The sequence below is a fragment of the Abramis brama genome, assembly GCF_963993115.1.
Source record: "Abramis brama genome assembly, chromosome: 1".
In the NCBI taxonomy this organism is placed as follows: Eukaryota; Metazoa; Chordata; class Actinopteri; order Cypriniformes; family Leuciscidae; genus Abramis; species Abramis brama.
Genome location: NC_139963.1, coordinates 65,529,918 through 65,536,915, shown reverse-complemented (window position 1 = coordinate 65,536,915; position 6,998 = coordinate 65,529,918).

Sequence of the window (6,998 nt, the reverse complement as noted above, 5' to 3'; positions counted from 1 at the left end):
GTATATGAAAGATTCAGAGAGTTGCTGGAAGAAAACAACAAAATGTGTCATTACTAAAGTGTATTAATATCAGTCCATAACAAGGGTAAAAGAGAACAAATTGAATTAATTAAAACTATATGACTATAATATTTTATGACTCTCGTGTATATAAACATCAGTGACCTCCAGGTTTTCTCTAAAACTGTTTTGACTGTGAAGTGCTACTCTTATAGTGTGAAGCTACCAGAGACACTAGAGGAATTTGATTATGTCACATTACTTACGAGTGATTCGTTCAATATCTCTAATCAACATCCAGAATATATTCTTCCCTTGAGCAAGTTTGGGGTTTTGCCTAAGATTATGAATAACTTTATAGAACAGAATATTGGCTTAATCTAAGCCATATTATCACTAAATCCTGCTTTTTAATGCAGGCCATAACTTATATTATTAATTATACCCAGCGTGTGTGTGTGTGAGAGAGAGAGAGAGAGAGAGAGAGAGAGAGAGAGAGAGAGAGAGAGAGAGAGAGAGCAACAGTTTCAATATTTTATCCTTTCCTGACCATGTGACTAAAACCCAGATATGAGACGTTCAAACTGACCAATCAGATAATTACAACTTCCCCCACGGTACTAAAGGTGTGACAGTTCATCGACCCCATGTACATGTACAAACATGTTGGCCTACAGGCCTTCATCACTATCAGAAACCTCTGTGCCTTTTGGAACTACAAACGGTCCTTATCGTGGAAAGAGGGGGTGGAAACAGTAAAGCAAATATCTTTGTTCATTTAAGCAAAAAACCTGCTTTCTTTACCATAGGGATGTTTGCTACAGGGCTCTCAAGTGTCACGCATTGAGCGTGACAGTCACTCATTTCAGTCTTTTGTCACGCACTCCTGCCACACATTGTATTTCTCACGCGGAAAAAACTATAATATATTTAATATGCTGCAGCGCCCAAAATTTCTCTGTTCGCGCCGCTCTCACTGTGGAACCGGCAGGAATCAAGCGCGTCTTATCAGCCAATCAAAAAAAGAAAGGGTCTACACAATAGCCAATCAGAAAATAGCACTATTGTATCTGGGTAAGATTTAACGCAACAACCAATGAAAAAAAGCATGTGCTGGAATTGTGCACATGATTCTGCGACAACATCTTTCGACAATTTCGTTCACCCACAGAGTAAACCACTCCGAGCTCCGAGCATTACTGAGCACAGAGTAAGTCATGATCTCCTTTTTTAATGTTACAACAAATTCACAACTTGTTTGACACAAACAGTGACAACCTGACTGCTGTTAGAGAATGTTTCCCAGCTCATCAGTTTTTCATGAGTGTCTGTAACTTAGCCTACAATTTCACGGACAACACCTGCTCAGTACAAGTAGTCTAGGCCTAGTCATATTTTCGTTATCACACAATGACTGACATATTGTCATATTATAAACATCTCTCTCTTCAAAATAGGCTTAATAATTGTATTATCACTAAATAAATTCAAGTGTATTGCATAGTCGATGTTATAGGTCACTTTTAAAATCATGTCATATTTTATAATTATATACAGGCCATGGATGCATTAATCATTGCATCTGTCTTTCAAAGATGTCAGGTAAAAAGTAATCAAGCGTCCTCTCATTCACCCTGAGAGGAGAGTCCCCTATAAAGGCCAGTTTAGAGGATGCTGTCCCAGAGAAGGTGGTGAAAAGGGTGGACCCATTAGAGGAAGAGACAGTGCAAGTGGAAGGCAACAAGTCCAACAAGGCAACAAATATTTACAATAAACAACACCAGTCATAATCTCTCTCTCTCTCTCTCTCACTCTTGCCTGTCTTCAAAACTTGAGAGCCCTGTTGCTATGTTCTCCTGGAGTTTGAGGGTTTTCGCGTCTCTCTAATGCTTGTATACCATGCGTTCTGGTACATGACTCTGCACTATTACGGTGTGGCATCACCTTAAAGCAATAGTTCACTTTGAAAATAAATTTTGGTATGTTTTAGATTACCTCAAGGGCATCCAAGATGTGGGTGTCTTTTTTTCCGCAGTAGTTTCAATTTGGATATTTTTAGGTCAAACCGTTCTTGTCTGTCAGTCATTTCATGCAGGTCTACGGTCACTGTCTCAAAGAGCATGCACAAAGTCCAAATTAAACAATTCCCCATCGTAAGTACACATTGATGGCCTAAGACACGAAACGAGCGGTTTGTGTGAGAAAACGAACAGTATTTATATCGTTGTTATCTCTTGAACACAGCACACGTCCAAATGATCTGTCGGCGCGGGCGGGTATAGATATATACACTAGATGTCGCTTGGCTACGGTTTCGTTCCAATGATCTGCAGTAGCGAAGGCGACATTTTCTTGGACAGTTGCACATGCATTTTCTGAACTAAATGTTTCAGATTCATCAGAGCAAGTCACCTCCTCTAAGAAGTGAACATGCTTTTTAGTCAACGTGATCTCAGGAGAATACGCGTGTATTCCCAGCAAACATTTGTACGTTTAAGAAAATGAAAAGACATCTGTCCAACACGTCCCGTCATGGTTGAAAAATAGTTCCAAAATTAAAAGTTGAACAGACATCTTTTCCACGTCTTTTCTGCGCGTCCCTGGATGTGTCGTCATCTGTGCGTTTAAATGTGTTGCTGCATAATTTAAGTGTATATATAAGCCTGCATATAAAATAATCACACACCTATTGTGTAACATCGTGAAAGGCAATCAAGTCTTGAGGTTTACACATCTTGACAAAGGTTCTAAAAAGGTCCAAAATTGGTCCAGTCAGACCTGAACGGCAATAAAACATTTTAATCACGTCCACATCACAAACAAGAACACATTATTTGTGGACATAAGCAAAAAAGAAGCATGTTCTGATTTAGCACAACATTTTATTGATCTTGAACAGCCAAAATTTCTCTTTATTTTTTTCAATGTTTAAAATTTGTTAAAGGGGTGGTAAAACACGATTTCACTTTTCTAACTTTAGCTAGTTTGAGCATAAACAACATCTGCAAAGTTACAACACTCAAAGTTTAAAGCAAAGGGAGATATCTGAAATCAATTTCTAAGAACTACAGAAAACGGCTGATAGGGACTACACAACATTCCTGCGGGCTTGCTGACATCACTAAGCCCAACATTTACATAAACCCCTCCTCTGGGAACACAATACATAAAGGGGGCGAGGCCATTTTATGTTGCTTTGGAGAAGAGTTGTTGTCGTTGCCGCTATGCCGTCGAAACGCTGTTATTTTCACCCAGATTGCAGGTCCACTTTGTTCAGTTTTCCTGAGGACGGTTACAATTTATTTTTAACTCGGTCCCTCATAATTATAATCTAAATGTTGCTCTCTGTGCTGCATATTTTCCGGAGGAAAGCTTCCTCAATCTACGCGAGTTCATTGCAGGATTCGCACAACTGCTTGTCCTGAAAGATCGAGCAGTTCCAACTTTAAAAACAGAAGCTTTTGTTTACGAGCCACAACCCGTAAGTATGATTTTTTCGTTGATGTGTTTTCCTGTAATAGTTCGTATTGTTAATTGTACATTGTAGCAAGGAAGTAAACGAAGGACAGCGCTGTTTGGCTCCACAAACCAGTTTGTTAAATGCTAATTCATACTTATGCGTCAAACACATACAAACTTGTGTTTAATATCACCAGCGCAGCGAACTTGGAATGTTTGAGGTTGTTGTCGTTTATTCTTTGATTATAGCTTTTATGTATTGTTTATCTACATGCTTGTTTATATACAGGCATGCTAAACATGGATTTGTGTTTGATTTGGCTACTGTTGTAAAGCCAATGTTTAGTGTTCGTATTGGGTTAATAGTTCTGGCGACAGATATTTAGATACAATCGTTCTAAATATACAAAAGTAACCGTGTCATATAGCGATCACAATAGATCTGCAGCCTTAAAAAAAAAAACATACCTTTCTGAAACGTCCTTTAACAGCCGTTCTTGAACAGGTTCTGCTCGATCCTCTCCACTAACATTCTTCAGGTCTGATTCGGGCTCAAACTGGTATGGCAATATTGACGCCGCTGTTTACTGAAGCACAAACTACCGGTGAGGGTAAGGGGTGTGACGTGCGAACAACGTGCACTTGGCGGTTAGCGAATCACAACACACTGGGCCAGCTAACCAATCTGAGCCCATTGCGTATTTTGAAGGGGGGGCTTCATAGAACCCGGAAATCATCCCACCGTTTTTACAAAGAGGGACCAGGGGGGCATCGTTTCATATTACTTTGAAGGTACCCCCGGGAGCCGCCATTGGCTAACAAGCCTTCACCTGCTGTTAGCATCCCATTGACTCCCATTCATTTTGGCGTCACTTTGACAGCGAATAACTTTACATCTGAGGCGTTTAAAGACTCCATTTGTCCGATGTTTATTTCTAAAGAAACACTACAATGTATAAAATGCTCCATTACCTTGTATCTTACGTTATGGTCCCATAGAAGCAGTTTTTTTTAAAGTAGGCTAACGATTGCGTCATAACCACGCGACTCTCTGGATATTACCGTAGAGACAGGAAGAGAAGCTCACAGTCAATCGGGTGGACATGGAGGCATAAAGTCCGATAAAGTCCAGGGAGAAGCCCATAGAGAGTCATGACGTTGCTCCTTCTCCTAGCTCATGGACAGATCCTACTCACACTCTCCGTCTCTGCAAGATTCGAAAGGGAATGGTTCAGATTTCGTCAGGCACGGCTACTAGAAAACTTACAACGGTCAGGCAGGCTGCTCACGTCACATCCACGTCGTCAAGCTCAGTTTGAGTCTGCGCAGTACGCCTGGCAATCAGGAAGTGACTGATTCTAATGTGCTTCAACTTCTCTCCGTTGAAACCAATGGGTTCGCTGTGTCCAGTTTATATACTGTCTATGAGAGGGACAGAGCAGTGTAGAATAATGGATAAATATGTGAAAAATAATGCGAATTTTTTAAAGCGAAGCATGAACACGTTACAGTGCACCCTGCAAACACAATCAAGCCTTCGAAAAAAGGTTTTACCACCCCTTTAATGTAACGTATTATAATGTCCTGTATATCAGCTTTAAAGATAGATGCTATACAGCACTTAAAGTGGTTCCCCTATGATTACAAGACAATGAACCAGTTTTAGTGCTATTTAGCAGCATGTTTGTTTAGAGTGTGTGATGCATTATTGTACATTAAACTACCAACAGTATATAAAGTACTATGGGACAGTCAAATACTTTGAATATTATAGCATTTTGGCCATAAACCAGAATATCAAAATCGACTGCTGGCGGTAGATCCTTCTCCTATTTAGCACCAAAACTTTGGAACAGTCTTCCTAGCATTGTCCGGGAAGCAGACACACTCTGTCAGTTCAAAGCTAAACTAAAGACACATCTCTTTGACCTAGCATACACATAACACATTATAGACTTCTATAATTCCATATTAGGCTGCATAGATTAGGCCAGCCGGAACCGGGAACACTTCCCATAAATCCTGATGTACTCGTTACATCATAAGAAGAATGGCGTCTACGCTAATATTAGTCTCTGTTTACCGAGGTTTACCGCAGTCCGCCGGATCCAGGCCGTATCCAGATCGGATGAAGGACCTGCGCCTGGACACGACGACAATGCAGTTCTGAAGTGTCAACAACACTGTCCGTTTCCTGAAGTGAGGTGGACCCCGGCCCTATCCAGATCAGATGGTGGATCTGCACCTGGACCTAACCATGACGCATCCCTGAAGTGCCAGCCTCATCAGCCCTGTGAAGGCCTCATCGACACGACCAATCTGACTTCTGACCTGTAATGCTGCCTGGATCATAATCATACACTGTTCGCTCGTTGGCCAGAGGAGAACTGAGCGACTGAGTCTGGGTTCTCCCAAGGTTTGTTCTCCATTCTGTCACCTGATGGAGTTTTGGTTCCTTGCCACTGTTGCTTTGGCTTTTGGCTTGCTTAGTTGGGGACATTTAATATTCAACAATATTATTGATCTGCCTTATTATGGGTGGACGATGATGCAATTTTCTTCTAGAAACAAACTTTGTTGTATTATTTTCATGTTATCAATGTGAAGCTGCTTTGATACAATCTGTATTGTGAACATATTCAGAAGTAAAATGCAACATAAACAGTAGTGCAGCAGTAATATAAATGCAAAACCATCTGTTTTATGGTGCGTATTTCTAGACACCTTTAACCTTATTTTGATTATTCTCGGGTTAGGTAAAGTCAAATCTGAATTTTCATACTCACAATCCATAGGTCAGAAGACTTCTCTGTGGTCTGTTCGGCTAGAAATCAAAGACTTTTGGCAGGCACGATTCTTATGTAAACTAATTAACCTTTAAATAATAAAACTATATTTAATTGAAACTATAAAGTACTAATATATATATATAAAAAAAAAAGACAAAACAACATCAAAAGTTAATTGTTCACAAGCGTTGTCTGTCAGAGGCTTCAATGGCATCAAACACCGGAGAGGCCGTTCCTACGAATCAGCGTCTCCTTCATCTTCTCCTTTCAGCCTTTTATAGACCATCTGAATTCTTGAGGTCGTCATCTTTGGAAATCCCCTCATAATTCACAAGTCTTTTACAGACAATCAAACATTTCCTAATCCTTAAGGTCATCAGTACTAAAAATTCCCCTCATAATTTATCAGTCTCTTACAGACAATTTATCCAATCTGAAGTCTAGAGGTGTCATGAGTTCTGGGAATTTCTTTCGGACCTGTCTATGTAAAGCCTTTTGCCTCTTTGTTCTCCTTCTTCAGACTTTTCTTCTATGCTGCCTCCAGCACCTCGTCCGCAACAAAGCCGACGGTAATGCTTGCATTTTTCTTCTTTCTCCAGCAAAGCTCTTTCTAATACATGTTTCTTCCTCTCTTTTCTACCAGCATGCTTTTTAATAAATGCAAGGAGGATTTTTCTGAAGAATACCTTTACTTATACTCTTGATAAAGTACATAACACAGTCACATCTGATAACAGATCACTCTAAATT